Source organism: Papio anubis, chromosome 3 (genome assembly GCF_008728515.1).
Source record: "Papio anubis isolate 15944 chromosome 3, Panubis1.0, whole genome shotgun sequence".
Classification (NCBI taxonomy): domain Eukaryota; kingdom Metazoa; phylum Chordata; class Mammalia; order Primates; family Cercopithecidae; genus Papio; species Papio anubis.
The window spans coordinates 38,130,454-38,150,331 of NC_044978.1; the positions used below are offsets into that span (position 1 = coordinate 38,130,454).

Sequence of the window (19,878 nt, forward strand, 5' to 3'; positions counted from 1 at the left end):
AGGAAAAATAGAAGAAATTAAGAAAATAAAGCTGGGCACGGTGGCTTACACTTGTAATCCCAGCTTCTCAGGAGGTTGAGGCAGGAGGGTTGCTTGGGGCCAGGAATTCAAGGCTACTCTGGGCAACATAGCAAGACCCCATCTCTAAAAACAACAAAAAAGAAAAAGTAAAACATTAAAAAAATATCTTATACTTTGAAAATCTGGTCAACATGAAGTAAAGAAAAATGGCAATTTCATCTGTAGGCAGGGTGGTCGTTGTGATCGTATTTTGGTATTTGCTTCCTGTTACTTGCTGCCAATGGAGCTGTAAGGAATATGTGTTTATGGAAGTCTCAGCACTGATCATAGGAAAATGAAAACAGTCATATACTGTTTGTTTTTTCCCTAAGTACCAGGTAGCTTTAATGAGCTATAAGAAAATTGTACTATTTGCGCAGAGTACCACATTCAATTCTTAAAGTTAAATATTTTTTATGTAGTATAGTCTCATTATATACAATACATCCAAGATTTGCCTCCACTATCTTATTTAATCCACATAAAATAAACACGTCTGTTTATATACATTAAAGTTATAGAGCTGAACTATTAAAATGGAGGAGCTGGTGATGGCAGCGGGGAATTGACTGCAATTAGGTACAAGCGATCTTTCTAGGGTGATGGGAATGTTCTAAAATGATCTCATGATGATTGCACAACTCTGTAAATTTACTAAAAATTATCCAATTGTATACTTCAAGCAGGTAAATTTTATGGAATATAAACTATATCTCAATAAATCTGTTTAATTTTTTAAATAAATAGAAAATATGACTGTATCTGACTCCAGAACTCTTAGAAAATCTGAAAGAACAGTTATTGTTGATGTAACAAAGAAGTTGTCATAGAGCTACCCTCTTTTCCCTGTCCTTCAGAGTTTGCAAAGAAATTCTACCAAACTTTTACGAAATAGATTATTCTAATGCTATTTTAAACTGTCCTAGAACATAGAAAATGAAGGAAGGCCTCCTGTTCATTCCTTTTTATGAAGGCGAAATAACATTGATATTGAAACATGGAAAATACGTTTCTCCTAAAAGAAGACCAGAGACCAATTTTGCGTGTGAATATTGAAACAAAAATCTGTGAGAGAAAAATTATAAACATTTTATCATTTTATAGAATTCAGGATCACATTTGAAAAATAATACACAAAAGAAAAGTAAGAAAAGTAATACACAAAGCAGCAATATGGTGTAATGCTAAAGAGTTTCAGCTGTGGAGCTGGACTGCTGGTTTGGAATCCCAGCACCATCACTTCCTAGCTCCATGACCTTGGGCAAGTTTAAACATGGATCAGTCCTACGTAATCTTGTGCTGTTCAGTATTAACTGAAGGTCCTATAGGGGCCGAAAAGGAATTATTTGTAGCAGCAATGTCATTACTTCTTTACTTATGATAAGCAGAATAAATAAAACAATGAACCCATCCATTATAGGGCATAAGATATTCAGTGTTCATTTTTCACTTCTTTCTTTTCTCATCAATAAAATGGGAACTCTAAGTAAAGAGAATGTACTTCATAGGGCTCTTGAGAAGGCCAAGTGAGTAAAGCAGTTAGGTAAGTGCCTGACACTTAATGTCAAATATGATAATAACTGTATAGTATATTTTAAAAATTATTAATGACAAAATTTATTTTGTCATTTCTCTATTGTTGACCATTTAGATTTGCTATTGTAAAGAACAGTGCAATAAATATCTTCATCTGGAAATTTATCTCACCTTTCTATTTCCTGAAGATAGCTTTTTAGAAGCTGAATTTTGGAGAAAAGGTCATAAAGTTTTTAAAGGCCCAAATTACTCTCCAGAAAGATCATACCCACTCCTACCAATGGCAGCTAAGAATGGCTCCATCCTGCACTATTTGCACCAGCTTTGAACATCATCATTGCAAAGAAAGTGTTAGGTGATTTGATAGGCCAGAAACAGAATCTGATCATTCTGTGTTAAATGATTCAGATGTTGAAAGGATAGATACACAACCTTAATTCAAATGCTATCCTGAAATCCCTGAATCTCAGAGAAACAGAAATGCTGTCAGTACCCCTCTAGATATATACCAGGAGTTAGGTCTACCTTTTCAGATTCAAATTTTATGTGGTGTTAGGGTATTTGCCTTTTGTAACTTTAGCTATTTAATCTGATGGAGAATTTTTCCTGAAAACGTAAATTGAAAAATAACGTACCAAAGCAAATGCCACCGGGGAAAACTTTATATTTCAGCCTTACTTTTTTTTTGTATGTCTTCAATGGGGTTATAAAGTCATATATCTTTCCAATCTTACTTATTTTTCCCACTCCAGTTAACTTCATCCCAATCTTTAAACTCTTTGGGAAGTGAGAATGGGTCAAGTCCCAGTGAAAGATTCATAAACCCAGGCCGGGTGCAGTGGCTCATGCCTGTAAATCTCAGCAGTTTGGGAGGCCGAGGCAGGCGGTCACTTGAGTTCAGGAGTTCGAGACAGCCTGGCCAACATGGTGAAACCTTGGCTCTACTGAAAATACAAAATTAGCTGGGCATATTGGCGCACGCCTGTAATCCCAGCTACTCGGGAGGCTGGGGCAGGAGAATCACTTGAACCTGGGAGGCGGAGGTTGCAGTGAGCCAGGATCGTGCTACTGCACTCCAGCCTGGTGACAGAGTGAGACTCCATCTCAAAAAGAAGAAAGAAAAAAAAAAAAACAAAACTTGTAAGACCACACTGGACCAATGCAAAGCCATCCAATAAATCTGAGTTTAGATGACTTTTCAGCTACAGTAAACCAGGAATGTTTATGGTCTTTTACAGGGAACAGGTGTAAGGAATATCGAGAAGCTCTGGGCACAGTTGCTATTAAAGTCTGGAAAGTAGAAAGAACTCATCTCTATCCGGGCTTCACGCTGCTAAGGGAGGAGTACCTTTTCCTTAATCAAGCATTGATGTGTAAATCTTGCCAAACAGTGTCTCCTCACTTTTTCCCCTAAAAAAAAAAAAAAATTAACAGGGAACTGAGTCAGGGAACTGAGTAGTTATACCACTTAATTAAGACTTGAACAAAATATTAATATATTAGTGATTTTTAAAGGCTTTAACTAAGAAAGGTCAGTAGTGATAAAACTCCTAAGCAACTTAATTATTATTATTATTGCTATTATTATTATTATTGAGACCAAGTTTTGCTCTGTTGCCCAGGCTGGAGTGTAGTGGTGTGATCTCAGCTCACTGCAGCCTCCACCTCCCAGGTTCAAATGATTCTCCTGTCTCAGTCTCCCGAATAGCTGGGACTACAGGTGTGTGCCACCACGCCCGGCTAATTTTTTTTGTATTAGTAGAGATGAGATTTCACTGTGTTAGCCAGGATGGTCTCTTATCTCCTGACCTCGCGATCCGCCCACCTCGGCCTCCCAAACTGCTGGGATTATAGGCCTGAGCCACTGCACTCAATTATTTTTATATATATTTGAATTCTCTACAATGGAGAAATATTTTTACCTGTCATTTTTGCTATGGCTATGTTTTAGAGATAGCTACACCCAGTGACACTTGGTTAACATTTCAATTCAATATTGGAAACATGTTTTATGTACAGATTAACTGTTTTAAATAGTTTGCACGATTAAAGGACTACCACACTTCTGAGGTACATTGGCACCTCAGGCTGTCTCAGAATGTACATTTCACTTGACTGTTCTGTGCGGTCTCTCACTATAACATGATTTGGTCGGGCCCCATAAAAATAGACCTGGATTTACATTTAAATCTCAGTTTGAATAATCTTTATTGTTTGTTTTTATTTACAAGATAATTCTGAGAAAAAGTCATTCTTTTGTGATCCTCGGATGTAAGAAGAAACAACTTAGAAGCAAGTATTAGAATCTTCCTTTGCTGACTTTGTTGCAGATTCTCTTTTCCTTGGGTTAAATTGAACGTTAAGCTTTCCTTCTATGCCCTATCAACGTTGGAACAATTTCTCTAAAATCTAAAGGCTTGTTCTCCAGACTCATGTACTAAGATATCTTTGAACCAAAACAAAACAAAACAAAAAACCCTTAAGCAGGGTTGGGTTTTTTTGGTGTATTTTTGTTGTTGTTGTTGTTATTGTTGTTTGAGATGTAGGAAGATTCTGTGGTATTACAGTAAGATGTCTGTGTCTTGTTTACTATAGACCCTTAAGGGTCAAATAAACTTTTATTCCCTAGTTATTAAATTCAGAGGCTAATAGCCAGCTGTTTTATCAAGTCACAGAAATAACTCGGCCTCCCTTCCAATCAACACCTGATAATGCTTTGAACAAATGTACGTAAGGCTTTGGAAATTCCACAGTGAGTCTTCAAGATCCACGGAATTTTTTACTCTTTGAAGAAGGTATGATATTTGGAGATGTCCTCCTTGTTCAGTTCTTGGTATAGCAAGAGTTTGAAAATTTCTGTTTATGTTTTGTCTCCTTTTTAGCAGCAATTCTCAAACTGCAGTATTCAGTCTTCTCTGAGCTTATATCAAAGAATAGCAGTTTTCCTCAGTACTCAAGAAAAATAAGTAGTTTTTTTGGAATGTCCAGCTTTTATCCCAACAATTGTAATGCTTTGACTTAGGAAATAGCCCTGGAGACGTATGATACAGATCTAGTGTCTCATGGTCTGTTTCAGTTTTCAAAATAATAACACTAATAATTAGTCATTTGTGTTATGAAGGACCTTCATACCCATTATCTTGCTTAATCTCTGGTCCATATAGGACTTAATTTCTGCCACTTGGCAACATAATATAAATACTTAAAACAGTTAAGAGTTTCCATATTGTCAGTGACATCCTGACATGTAAGAGACAGGGATCACTTACATTCACTCTCATTTTGTTTTGAGGGCCCATGTCAACAACTTATACAATTTCACTCCCACGTCTTAACGGTATTTACAGAGGGAAATAGAAAGCAAGTGACATTTCTTTTTCTCCTTTATCATATAAAAGCTTAAATTTTTATTTGTTGTTTATTATACTTTTTATTGCTCATAACAGAGTACTCTCAACGTAGATATTAAATGAGTTTTCTTACAAATATTTGGACACAGATTACTTAGGAAGTATACAGATTCTTTATCCGCTCCAAGCTGATTAGCATCATAAAGATTGAGGACAGATAGCCAGGGATAGGTCTTTCTTTCTTATTGTGCTGTTTGTTTCTAGGGAAATGGAAGACAAGTTTGGGAATGTTCTCTTCCCTGTAAATCTTTTTGCAATTTTTCTAATAGAATTACCTGATAGAATTATCAGTGCACCTGTCACCTGGAGTTGTTATTGGGAAATTTCTTCTGCATATTCTCTTTTCCCTCTTGATTCATACAGCTTGGTTGTACTATCAATGCCAAATCTGTGTTCAGCTTCCTATGTATATCTGGGAGATTTTCTTACAGGTTTTTATTGAAAGATCAATTATCTTTTTTATTTCCCATGTATCATATTTAGAGGCTTAGAATCTTATATCCCTCATTAAATATAACCCCCTTTATTATCAAAGCTCTCATAACCAGACGCTTTATGTCTTAGAATATGTCTTAGAATATTATCATTAATTTCCTAATCAACTGTCACCCAAGGGTATAAAGAATTATATACAATCATATAAAAGCTATGCTTCTAAATACACTTTCTCCTTTTCATTCCATTTCAGTTTTTCCTTTTTATAAGCAAAACTCCTACTTATTAATAAAAATGTGATGTTTTTACTTTCTTTCACTATCTGTTTTTAAAGATATGTCAGGAATGTGCTGCCTGAAAAGGCATTTGGATCATGGGATTGCAGTCAGGCTGAGTGGGGTTCCAGTCCCAGATCTGCCCTTTGCTGGTTTTGTGACTCTGGGCATGTTATTTATCCCCTATTTTGTGACTCTGGGCATGTTATTTAGATAGGACTAATTGTAGGACAGTGAGGATTAGAGTTGATGCACATGGCCCACAGAATGGAAGTCAATAAACACAGGCCTAATTATTAGCATTACTTTTCAGGTTGGCATAGATCTTGTTGGCCAAGCCAATATATGAAATTTGTAAGTCATTTTCATAAAGAACCAGAAATCCACTTCTAGAATGTTGTTAATTGAAAATACAAACTTTTTTTTTTGTTTTGAGACAGGGTCTCACTCTGTTGCCCAGGCTGGAGTGCAGTGGTACGCTCCACTGGAGACTTGACCTTCCAAACTCAAGCAGTTCTCCTGGCTCAGCCTCTTGAGTTGCTGAGACTGCAGGCATGCACCACCATGCCTGCCAAATTTTTTATTTTTTGTAGAGACAGGTTCTCACTTGTTGTCCAGGCTGGTCTCAAACTCCTGGGCTCAAGCAGTCCTCACACCACAGCCTCCCAAAATGCTAGGATTACAGGCATGAGCCACCAACACTGGCCGAAATGTGAACTTTAAATTTTTAATATCATACCAAATTGTATCCATTGAAAATATATTTAAGAGTTCTAATTCATATAGTTGTATACTTCTATAAGTATTAAAATGAACAGTTCAACCATTCACTCATTTAATCAGGCTTATTCTTTTTTTGGTAACAGCTTTATTAGATATAATTCATATACCATAGAATTCATCCATTTAAAGTGTACAATTTAGCTGGGCGCAGTGGCTTACACCTGTAATCCTAACACTTTGGGAGGCCAAGCTGGGCAGATCACTTGAGCCCAGGAGTTCAAGACCAGCCTGGGCAACATAGTCCCTGTCTTAAATAAATTAAATAAATAAATAAATAAATAAATAAATAAATAAATAAATAAAGTGGTTTTTAGTGTATTCACAGAGTTGTGCAGTCATCACCATAATCAATTTTAGAACATTTTCATAATCCATGAAGAAACCTGAACATTTGAGCCTTCACTCCTTATGCCCTTCAACTCTAGACAACCACTAATTTATAATACTTTCTGTCTTTATAAATAGACCTATTTATTCTACACATTTCATATAAATGGAATTATATAACGTGGTCTGTTGTGACTAGCTTGCTTACTTATTTATTTATTTACTTATTTATTTATAGAGATAGGGTCTCGCTTTGTAACCCAGGCTGGAGTGCAGTGGCACAATCATAGCTCACTGCGGCCCTGAATTCCTGGGCTCAAGGAATCCTCCCGCCTCAGCCTCCCGAGTAGCTGGGACTACAGGCATGTGCCACCACAGCTGGCTAGTTTTTTAATTTTTCTTTTTTGTGGAGATCGGGTCTCGCCACCTTACCCAGGCTGGTCTCAAACTCCTGGGCTAAGGCAATCCTCCCACCTCAGCCTCCCAAAGTGTTGGGATTACACCTGGCTGGTTTCTTTTACTTAATGTTTTCAAGGGTTATCCATGTGTGGCATGGACCAGTACTTTATTCCTTTTTCTTGCTAAATGACCTTCCATTGTATGGCTATACCACATTTTATCCATCACCAGTTGATGGATTTTGGAGTTGTTTCACTTTTTGGCTATTATAAATAATGCTATTATGAACATTTGTATACAGGATTTTGTGTAGACATGTTTGTATTTCTCTTTGATATAAATCTGAGTAGAATTTATGAGTCATATAATAATTCCATGTTTAACCTTTTGACAATTGCTGGACTGTTTTCCAAAGCAACTGTACCATTTTACATTCCTACCAGGAGTGTATGAGGGTTCTGATTTATCTACATCTTTGCCAACACTTGTTATTAATATTATCTGCCTTTTTCATTATACCCATCCTAGTGGGTGTGAAGTGGCATCTTACTGTGTATTCTTAGTAACTTCTTAAAATTAAATATATACAAATTATATTGCTCATGCTTTGGTGACAGCTGGTCAACGGTGAGAATGACTGAGAAATTAAGCCTCATCTGCAGAATCTTCTGCTTATGAAACACGTAGTGAAGAAAACCTCCCTTGACTTTGTTTTTTTTTTTTTTTTTAAGAGACATATTCTTCCTTTGTCACTCAGGCTGGAGTGCAGTAGTGCAATCATAGCTCACTGCAGCCTTGAATTCCTGGGCTTAAGGGATCCTCCTGCCTCAGCCTCCCAGGTAGCTGAGACTACAGGTTTATGCCACCGTACCTGGCTAATATTTTAATTTTTATTTTTTGTAAAGACCAGATCTCGCCATCTTACCCAAGCTGGTCTCAAACTCCTGGATTCAAATGATCCTCCCACCTCAGCCTCCTGAGTAGCTGGGACGAGAGGCCCATACCATTGTGCCCAGCTAATAAAAAAAAAAATTTTTTTTGTAGCAATAGGGTCTCCCTATGTTGCCCAAGCTAGTCTTAAACTCCTAGCCTCAAGCAATCCTCCTGCCTCAGCTTCCCAAAGCACTGGGATCACAGGTGTGAACCATGGCACCTGGCCCAAGAGTTTTTTTCATAACAGAATTTTAGAGCATGTTCTAAAGATAAATCTCCTGGTCATTTATCCACTAAAGTCTCAGGGTAGCTTATTTCCTACTTATAACTTTTCAGCTGCCATACCTTTGAACATGTTACCCCCTCTATTAGCTCTATTATCTAATCTTATGCTGAATTAGCATTTCAGGAGAAGTGTAAAAGAATGAATGATATGGACCTCCTGAATCTATTTTTCTTGGCTCTTAATTTTTATGTCTTCTATCTCTGTGTTTTTGACTTGTGTTCTTTAAAATTCTGTCAATGTATTTTTTAGATTACATTTATCTATATCTATTCCACAGAAGGGAATCCTTCGTGTAGCTTCCTATGCTTCCTTGTCATGATTGCATTGCTTCCCACCCCTCCCAAAATAGTACATTTTTCATTACATGAATATTATGTTTTTAGTAATTCTGCAATTCTGAAGTAGCACTTCAAAATGAGTTCTTTCCAAATAAAAAATTTTTGAAGCCTTGTGGTAAGCACAGTATTTCTTCTCTATGAATTAATAACATCCACCCCTAAAAGAAACAAAAACAAACAACACAGAGGCTTTTTAGCTCAGCTGATCTCCAGCTTGCAGAGGTGTGGAGAGGACTCATACCAGTATCTTCAACAGCAGACACTTACGTTGTACCTATTTTGTATAAGGTGCTCTGCCATCCATTTCAAGAGATGTAAAGGCTCTGACTTAAAGAACCTTATCTTAGTAGAAGCAATAAGCCATAAGGAGGATTATAATGTGAGTCAAAATGTGGTAAGTGCCCATAGGTGCTAAGCACTGAATATATAGATGTCAAGGTGGAGGGCATTATTTCTGCCTGTGGAAGATCAAATAAGGCTTCAAAGTAAAGGTGACAGATGTCTCCAGGTGTCTCTTCTCACTCAAGAATTCTGTGAATCTTTAGAACTGTGAAAAATCAGAATTGAACACTTACTTTAGAAGCATTCTACACAGTGAATAATAGAATGAAACAATTGGACATTCTCCTTGTTTGTATTTCTGTATCATTTTGAAAGTGTTGTATGGATGGAAGTTAATGAAGTGGAGAGGAATGACAGGAGTGGGCTTAAATTTGCAACAGATGTTGTATTGCACAGAGAATATATTCCCTATCCTCAGGTAGTTTGTCAAGGCCTGGCTGTGGCTTTACCTCTTCTTGATTAAAAGAAAAAGATTATTTTTTTATCCCTCTAGATTAGAGACCAAGACTGCCCCACTGTGGATAAAAATCTTAGTTTGAAGACACAGATCAGAAGAATCCTCATCCAAGTAGAAAAGGTTGCCAGAGCTGAGTGTTCTTATACCAGAGGGAGGTGCCTGGTCTTTGGAGCCCGTGAAGGAGTCTCTTGGTTACAGCAGTTTCTGATATTTGTTCATTTTGCAAGGTCAGCTACACAAAGGTATAACTTTATGTTATGAGCTCTGTGGCACAAACAAAACTAATGGAAGAAAAGACAGTAAAAAGTGGGACTTTTGCCCTTTAAAGAAAATAAAATCTTTATTTTTACCCTTAACAGCTGAAAACCAATGTACAGAGATGGTATTCATCCTTTGGCACCTGAAATAATACTTTTAATTTTTGTTTTCTGTATTATTGTCTAAGGATTCCATATTACTATGAAATATGGGAGATTCTGGTAATTTCATAAATAGATAAAAAATTTACATTTAATCTATCCAGTTCCTTGCTTTATGCCACTCATTCATCCTATTCAGAAAATTCATTTGGGGACTCTTCTCTTAAGTCTTAAAAAATGACAGTGAGGACTAAAACCCACATGAGGAACTAGGAATGAGGGAAGACATTAGGGAGAATGGAAGGGATGGTGATCTCTGGTCGGCACAGTTTATCTGTCTGCCTTTTAGCTCTCTTTCTCCCTCTTCTGCTTACTTTTAGGGCTTATTTATTACTTCTGCCGGAGGCTACAGTGGGAAAATGAGAATCAGATTTATTAATTTTCGTAATAGCCCCTGGTTCAGAAGGGCTGGGAAGGGAAAGAAGAGAAGGAAAAATAGGCTGAACCATTGAATAAGGGAAGGTTTAAAAATTACTTTTAGTACATTGCTGTCCTCCTGACCAGTAATAAGAAAGAAAAATCCTACAGATTAAGAAATCCCTATTAGACAAAGGAAAATTACCCTTTTAGGTAATTCTCCCCACAATATTATGAACTTGCTAAATATTCTGTATTCCTGATACTATCATCATAATAGCAGATGTTTATTGAGCACTTATTCATAGCAAATATACTACCCTTTATATAACTTTATTCATTTAATCCTCATTCAGTTTGATGAGATGGGTATTACTATTATTCCCCCTTTTACAGATGTGGACCCTGAAGCTTAGAGACGTCAGTTTGTTGCGGTCCTTCAGGTAATAAATAAGTAGTGAAGCAAGAACTCAAAACAAGGCCTGTCTGATGTAGAGTTCCTGCTTTTAACATCTACATAGATTGTCATACTGAAATATTTATTGATTTTCCACTGCAGGCACACCCCAGTAGTAGATACCTGGAGATGGTAAGCAATTGGTGCTGACCTTCTTTGTGAAACCTGTAATTCTGAGATGTACAAATTAACCTAAGCAATGCAAAATCAAAGATATGTAAGTGATAGAATTAAAGAAAATGTATAATTAATATAATCTTAAAAGATCTTAAAAGGTTTGTGACCTGATTGCCTGATTGGATTGGAGGGGAGACTGATTTATCTTTGCTTCCCACTCCCTTTGGCACTTGGAGCCTGTACCTGACCCTATAGCAGCTGGAGTTCAATTCATTTGAGAAGTGGTAGCTGTGGGTCAGGCCTGGTGCTGGACATGGAGATGACTAAGACTAAGCTCTGTATAAGGGACTTTGGTTTCCTGGGAGAGCAGATGGTGATAATGAGATAATATTGTCTATGCTTAGGTACCAGATACTAAGTCTGATCCAAACTGATTTTGTAAGAATTTTTTTTTTTTTTTTTTTTTTTTTTGAGACAGTGTCTTGCTCTTTCACCCAGGCTGGAGTGCAATGGCGTGATCTCAGCTCACTGCAACCTCCGCCTCCCAGGTTCAAGCAATTCTCATGCCTCAGCCTCCCAGGTAGCTGGGATTACAGACGTGCACCACCACATTCAGCTAATTTTTGTATTTTTAGTAGAGACGGGGTTTCACCATGTTGGCCAGGCTAGGTCTTGAACTCCTGGCCTCATGTGATTCACCTCCCAACCTCCCAAAGTGCTGGGATTACAGGTGCGAGCCACCACGCCCAGCCTGTAAGACATGTTTTATCCTCAGATTAGTTAGGGGAATGTGTTAAACAAAGTTAAATAAATTTTTTTAATTGCAGGATTGTGAGAGGTTATTGTAATGTGAGAAACACTGAAAGCAATGTGTTGTTAGGTCACTTTTTCAGATTGCCTTTCTTACAGCATATCTTTTTCCAGGTTAAATTTATGATCCTTATTAAAAACCCACAAAAAACCAAATACCACATGTTCTCACTTAAAAGTGACAGCTAATCATTGAGTACACTTGGACACAAAGAAGGAACAATGGACACTAGGGCCTACTTGAGGGTGGAGGGTGGGAGGAAGGGGAGGATTGAAAAACGACCTGTTGGGTGCTGTGCTCATTACCTGGGTGACAAAATAATCTGTACACCAAATCCCTTTGATGCATGTAACAAACCTGCGCATGTACCCCTGAACCTAAAATAAAAGTTGGCCGGGGGTGGTGACTCATGCCTGTAATCTCAGCAGTTTGGGAGGCTGAGGTAGGAGGATCACTTGAGCCCAGGAGTTCGAGACCAGCCTGGGCAACAAAGTAAGATTCCATGTCTACAGGAAAAAAAGTTTTTTTAATTACCCGGGTATGGTGGCACACACCTGTAGTCCCAGCTACTGGGGAGGCTGAGGTGGGATCTCCGGAGCCCAGGAGGTCGAGGCTGCAGTGAGCCAAGATTGCACCACTGCACTCCAGCCTGAGTGACAGAGTGAGCCCCTGTCTCAAAAAAAAAAAAAGCTTGGAAAGAAAACAAAAACCAAAAAACAAAGAAAAACCCTTAGGAATGGCCCAATATTTTGAATTTGATAGAGAACTAGAAGGTCCTTTTATCCCTCCTTAAATCACAAATTTTGCTTACTGAAAAATATTTTATAACAAAAAGAGGTATGAAAGTAACTGTTAAGGCAAGGGAATCATTAAGGAGCTTGAGGAGGGAGCAGCGGGAAGGGTTGATGACCCTCTGTCTCTAAAGCCAGCTTCCCTTGCTGCTCCCCTCCCTGCCTTACTTCCCAGGACCCAGGTGACACTGATTAAATGTTCATTTTCCTAAAGTCTCTACCAAATTCACCCTGGGGTAAAAAGGGGCAATACAGATGGTGGCTTTGATTTTTCATCTCTGAAACAACTAACATAAGAACCCCAAATCATTAAAAGCCTGATTCGATAGTCAGTTGAATTCAACAATCAAAATGATTCATTTGAACCATTTCGAAGAAGAACTATTAAAAAGAATTAGCAGCCTGTCACCAAATAGCTGGTTTCTCTTCCAGTTCAAATGTGCTGTAGTGTTTTCCTGTTCGTTTTTTGTTTTGGCGAGGACTATGTTCAGCAGAAGAATAGACCAAATGTGAATTGTTTTAGGAGAAAGTTGACACTAAAATCACTATTGTATTTCTAAAAAGTCAAAAATGTATGGTAATTCTTAAGAAGACACATCATTTGTAGCAATATTGGATATATCCATGAACCAACTATAGCATAAAGGATGCAGGGCAGAAAAGGAAATGGGAGGGCATTGGATAGTACCATTATGAACAAACATTTACAGAGTACTGACTGTGAAGCAGAGTCTAACACAGAGACCCTGCCTACATCAGACACTGCTTAGATAAAGGGGACAGACACATGCCCAAAACCTTAAACAGCAGTGCACACTATAATGCTTAGTGTGAAGTGAGTGCTATAGATGGACAGTCTGAGAGTTCAGATAGGGTGTGGTTAGGCAGAATGATGCTATCCCCCGCCCCACAAAGATGTCCACATCGTAATCCCTGGAACCTGCAAATGTGTCACATTTCATGGCAAAGGAGTATTAAGGTTGTGAATCAACCTGACATAGGGAGATTATTCTGGATTATCCTGGTGTACTCAGTGTCATCATAAGAGTCCTTTAAAGTAGAAGAGGGAGGTAGATGAGGAAACCAGAGTCATAAAGAGATTTTTTTTTTTTTTTTTTTTTTTTTTGAGACGGAGTCTCACTCTGTTGCCCAGGCTGGAGTGCAGTGGCCGGATCTCAGCTCACTGCAAGCTCCGCCTCCCGGGTTCACGCCATTCTCCTGCCTCAGCCTCCCTAGTAGCTGGGATTACATTAGCTGGGACTACAGGCGCCCGCCACCTCGCCCGGCTAGTTTTTTTCTTTTCTTTTTTTTGTTTTTTTGTATTTTTTAGTAGAGACGGGGTTTCACCGTGTTAGCCAGGATGGTCTTGATCTCCTGACCTCGTGATCCACCCGTCTCGGCCTCCCAAAGTGCTGGAATTACAGGCTTGAGCCACTGCGCCCAGCCGAGTCATAAAGAGATTTTTAAATGCTACACTATTGGAGGAAAGGACAACAAGCCAAGGAATGCAAGTTACCTCAGGAAACTGAAAGGCAAGGAAATGGATTCTCTCCCAGAGCATCCAAAGGGATTATAGCCTAGCAAACACCTTAATGCAGTGATCCCCAACCTTTTTGGCACCAGGGGCTGGTCTCATGGAAGACAATTTTTCCATGGACCAGGTGCAGAGGGCTGGTTTCAGGATCATTCCAGCATATTACATTTATTGTGTACTTTATATTATTGTCACATTGTAATATATAATGAAATAATTATACAACTCACCATAATGTAGAATCAGTGGGAGCCCTGAGCTGGTTTTCCTGCAACTAGATGGTCCCATCTGGGGGTGATGGGAGACAGTGACAGATCATCAGACATTAGATTCTCTTAAGGAGCATAAACCCTAGATCCCTCCCATGTGCAGTTCACAATAGGGTTCACTCTCCTGTGAGAATCTAATGTGGATGCTTATCTGACAGTAGGCGGAGCTCCGGCAGTAATTCTTGCTTGCTTCCTGCCCTGCGGCCCAGTTCCTAACGGGCCATGGACTGGTACTAGTCCATGGCAGAGGGGTTGAGGACCCCCACATTAATGGGTCTAGTGATGCTCATTTTGACTTCTGGCCTCTAGAACTTTAAGATAATACATTTTTGTTATCTTAAGCTGCTAAATTTGTGGTAATTTGGTACAGCAGCAATAAGAAATGAATACAAGGATGCTGAAGAGAGAGAGGAATCAGGGACAGCTTCATGGAGAAGGTGGTTCTTGAGCCATGCATGAAAGATACTAAGAGTTGTAGTCACAGAATGAGAGTCCTAGAATTGATAGTTTAGATATTGAGCTAAACCTTTCATACCCTTTAATTCATTTATCCTCATAAAAGCTCCATAAGGATAGTATTTTCCCATTTTGTAGATGAGAAAACTGAGGCTTAAGGAGGTTAAGTAACTTGTACAGTCACTATGATGCAGTATCATTTGCTACAACTAGTTAATAGCTGGCCTTTTAACAACATGATGGCAGCTGACGTTTGTGGTATGCTTAAGTGTACAGACAGGGTGCTAAGAATGTCACTGGCATTATCTCATTTAATCCTCTCAAGATCTAAGTGATTTATACTTTTTCTGAGGCCTAGATTTATTTGACCAGCAATATGATTGGGTTGAAGGGGAAGAAACTGGGGCCAGAAAATCCAGTCAGAACCTAAGAGTCCAGACAGTGCTGATAAGAACCTAAAATGAGGGTAAAAACAGTAGGGATGGGAAGGAGAAAACATTCCAGAGATAGTCTGCTTCTTTGTTGAAACATAAAATCTTTTTTTTTTTTTTTTTTTTTTTTTTAAGACAGAGTCTTGCTCCATCCCCCAGGCTGGAGTGTAGTGGTGTGACTTCAGCTCACTGCAACCTCCACCTCCGGGGTTCAAGCGATTCTCCTGCCTCAGCCACCTAAGCAGCTGGGATTACAGATGTGCACCACCATGTCCAGCAAATTTTTGTATTTTTAGTAGAGACGGGGTTTATCCATGTTGGCCAGGCTGGTCTTGAACTTCTGACCTCAAGTGATCCGCCCACCTCAGCCTCCCAAAGTGCTGGGATTACAGGCATGAGCCACCACACCCAGCCAAGACATAAATTCTTGTTTGAAAAAACTTCCTTTCCATCTCCAATCAATTATTCCCTTCCTGGGTGATTAGGTTACTGCATTTTAATGAATTGTAATGAATTTAGGCACCTTAATTAATGAATGGTGCCAGCACTGATAGTGCTGTAGACCAGACTTTCCCATTTATCCACAGAAGCGTGGGCAGCAGCAGCCATGTAAACTTCTCTGTCACATGTCTTATTTCTCCCCTGCAGTGGTAACTGACAGAGACCCTCTTTAATTTCTTAGCTTTTTTAACCAAGAGAGTAGGAACTTTCTGACTTAAGTTCAACAATGTGTTAGTTCAGCAACAACAAATACATATTTATTGAAAAGCTCTCATTTAAAGAATAGGCCATCACTGTGGGAATCTCAAATATAAATAAAAATCAGTTTGGAGACACACCTAAACAAGGCTGTCAAATAGAAAGCAGAGGTGGATTCATATTAGTTGGTGTCAGTAACTTTGTAGAATGAGCACTGCCTTCTTTTCAAGTGTGTGTGTGTGTGTATATATATATATATATGCTTGAAGTATATACTTGAAATATATATTTTATATATATATGCAGTTTTCTCTCTCTAAATATAAGAACCATTTAAAGTGTTTAGAAAAGTATTTGAAATTTTGATATCTGATAAGTAAAATCCCATCCATGTTCTATTTGTTTGGAATCAATTATGCAATCTTCTAAAGAATCACCAGAGTAAGATGTATGAACACTGGGTATCTTCTGTCTTATAATGGATGAATTCATTGTTTTATTTATTCTGCTTGTCATAAGTAAAGATGTAATGACATTGCTGCTGCAAATAATTCCTTTTCAGCCCCAAGGAGCCTTTAGTTAATTCTGAATGGCACAAAGGGTTTATGTAGGGTTCATCCGTATTTTAAAAATGATATCTACTATATATACTCCCAAGCTGGAACTTAACAGTAATGCTTGGGAGTATGCTGCAGAATCACTTCATTGGTAATGCTCCTGCTAAAGAGATTTTGATATGCCAAGATGAGATATAAGAGATTCACTTTGGCCGGGCGCGGTGGCTCACACCTTTAATCCCAGCACTTTGGGAGGCCGAGATCATGAGATCAGGAGTTCAAGACCAGCCTGGCCAGTATGGTGAAACCCCGTCTCTACTAAAAATACAAAAATTAGCTGGATGTGGTGGCATGCACTTGTAGTCCCAGGTGAGGCAGAAGAATCGCTTGAACCTGGAAGGCAGAGGTTGCCGTGAGCCGATTGCACTCCAGCCTGGGCGACAGTGTGAGACTCTGTCTCAATTAAAGAAAAAAAAAAAAAAAAAGATAGACTCACTTTAAACCACTTCTTACTCCATTGTGAGTATATCTGTGTATATTCATTCATATAGACTGAGCCTCCCCCCTAATTTCAAAGAATGATTTCAGGTCTTTCATTTCCAACTTAAGTTAGTAAAGTAAGTCCCTACCCAATGGGGTTTGATTTTTCTCTCCAGTTAAGTGATCAAAGCTAAATCATCAAAGCCTGAATGTCTTACAACAGATTCTAATAAGCTCCGAGTTGGCTATTCTTCTTAGTTTTAATCAAAGCAAAGATGGCATTTGCATTTTTGTCATTTCCATTTCAAAGTGTTGTTAGAGTCAGAATCACCCTGAATGGTTCCACATCAGTAGGATCTGCATAGCCGTACCCAAAAGCTGTCCCTGCCAGAACAGGGGCCCATTTCTGCATAAGTGGTATAACACCTAAATACATAAACATTGGAATCATGTGTCTAGATTACATGGAACCAAGTTGACATGAAAAGAAAACATGGATAATCTGGAGTTCTTACACAGAGTCCTTAACCCATGATAACATCCTACCACTCTCCTGTTCTTCAGTCCCCTTGACAAACCATGGGTTCCCCCACTGCATCCCTCACATCTTCCCCATAGCATTTATACATATACAACCAAGAGTCTTTGTGCCAGCTCTGCCTTGTTTTTTGTTTTTTGGTTTTTTTTTTTGAGACAGAGTCTCACTCCGTCACCCAGGCTGGAATGCATTGGTATGATTTTGGCTCGCTGCAAACTTTGTCTCCCGGGCTCAAGTGATCCTCCCACCTCAGCCCCCTGAGTAGCTGGGATTACAGGTGTGCATCACCACGCCCAGCTAATTTTTTTGTATTTTTAGTAGAAATGGGGTTTTGCCGTGTTGGCCAGGCTGGTCCCAAACTCCTGACCTCAGGTGATCCACCCACCTCAGCCTCCCAAAGTGCTGGGATTACAGGGGTGAACCATGGCCCCCAGCCTCTGCCTTATTTTCTGTCTTTGTTCTACTTACAGAGTACTCTTCTATTCCTCAGTTAGCGTTGTTAACCATGAGGCCTGGATGAGAGGGACAAGGAATACAAGAGGGGGTGTGTGTGTGTGTGTGTGTGTGTGTGTCTGTCATACATATCTACAAAACCATTACATGGTTACCCAGCCATGGTTACCCTCACACTGAGAATGTCATGCTGGTCTTTGAGTGACCTAAACCATCATGCTCTGCTGGGCGGGCCCCTGGAATAAGTATATCATCCATAGCAAATGTGTAGCATTTGGCAAATTTTAGAGTTAAGGCATTTTATTTTTAATAACTCTTTTTTTCATAGAAATGGTGAGACTTTGGGCCAGAAAGTTATTCATATGATTTCTAAATATGCAGAAGTTCAGAAAAGCTTTAGAAATATTCTTCCCCAATTATTTGAAAATTGGAAACCCTAAAAAATTGGAAGGCTGAGCATGGTGGCTCATACCTGCAATCCCAACAATTTGGGAGGCCAAGGCAGGAGGATCGCTTGAGTCCTGAAGTTTGAGACTAGCCTGGGCAAAATAGGGAGACCCTATCTCTACAAAAAAAAAAAAAATTAATTTGCTGGGCATGGTGGCATGTACCTGTAATCCTAACTACTTCAACTACTTGGGAGGCTGAGATAAGAGGATCACTTGAGCTCAGGAGCTCAAGGCTGCAGTGAACCGTGATTGTACCACTGCACTCCAGCGTGGAGTACAGAGCGAAACCTTGTCTCAAAAAAAAAAAAAAAAAAAAAAAGAAAGAAAGAAAAGAAAAGAAAAAAGAAAAAATTCGGAGAATGTGCTGAAGAGTATTTGATTTGAAAGAAAATCCATACACTTAAAGCACTCTATGTAGCCAAATTAAATTTCCATGTTTGCTGTAGATCTGTTCTCATTCTTAAGGGGATTTTATCCAAATGTTTTGTTATTGTTGGCAAGAAAGCAGATTCTGAATCCACCCTCGTGATTTGTTTTGTTCAGTCTTGGCTTTTGGAACAAAATAATAACCACTTACTATTTTGCCAAAAATGTATTTCTGCTAATATATTTCTTGACAATTGCACAATAATCTTGACTGTCGTGAAAATTACTTTGTTTAACATGTAAGTATATGAAAAAGTATAAGTAGATAAGACAGATATGCAACACACACACACCATTATTTATATGTATTAAGCTAAAATATGGCTCTATGGCAAAATGTGAAATCAAAATATTTGTATATTTGTATTTGTATTTGTATTTGAGGGAAGAGATCAAGCCAAGAACATGTGTTTCAATTTCTTTTTCATTGTCAAGAGGTGAGGGATGGGAAATATTGTGAGTAATGGATAATTTACCCTTACCCTCAGATTATCAACTATATGAGTTCTTAGGAGTAACATTTTATAAGTACTGTGTATCTATATTTACACAGGAATGTAACACAGATAACACTAATAGTGGATTTGGGGGAAAATTTTTAAAATTTCCCCCAGCAGATAATCAAGTCTTTTCTTGAATTTTAATTACTGGTTCAATAGAGAAGTGCTATGAGAAGGCATTCGTATTTTCTTAGAGCAGAAAGTGTAAAAATGACTGTAGAATTTCCTGTTTTAACCAAGACTGAAGGAGAGCTGTGAGCCATTTGCTTCCTGAGTGGCCACATTCCAGCTGTGCAGACTGGTCATAGCACATCTGCCAATCAGAACAGGCCCTGGAGGGAAGCCCTTGGATACTGAGTCTTGTTTACATGCATCCTGACTCTGTTTCTCCCTTCCTCTTGTGTGTTGTACCACTAGGAAGATTAGTGGGGAAATTTGCTATTACATGCCTAAATAAACTATGAAGCTAGGATCACAGCCACAGCAAATGATGTTCTGGACAGAGTTTTAGCTCGACTTTAGCCACAGGTAAGAGTTGTTGCTTTGTTATATG

At 38.6% G+C, this 19,878-nt stretch overlaps 1 protein-coding gene across 9 annotated transcripts in view; it reads left to right on the forward strand.

Annotated features, from left to right (window-relative positions):
- The window catches only part of SH3D19 (SH3 domain containing 19), a 203,526-nt gene that overhangs the window by 73,861 nt on the left and 109,787 nt on the right, over positions 1-19,878 (forward strand). For 3 of the 9 annotated variants that reach the window (XM_031664234.1, XM_031664239.1, XM_031664236.1), the window contains exon 1: positions 19,214-19,853. The exons of 5 other annotated variants lie outside the window; for them this stretch is intronic. The gene's annotated coding sequence lies outside the window, so the exon portion shown is untranslated. Of the gene's footprint in view, positions 1-19,212; positions 19,854-19,878 lie in introns of those variants that run through there. One more of the 9 variants, XM_031664240.1, reaches the window with a different exon arrangement.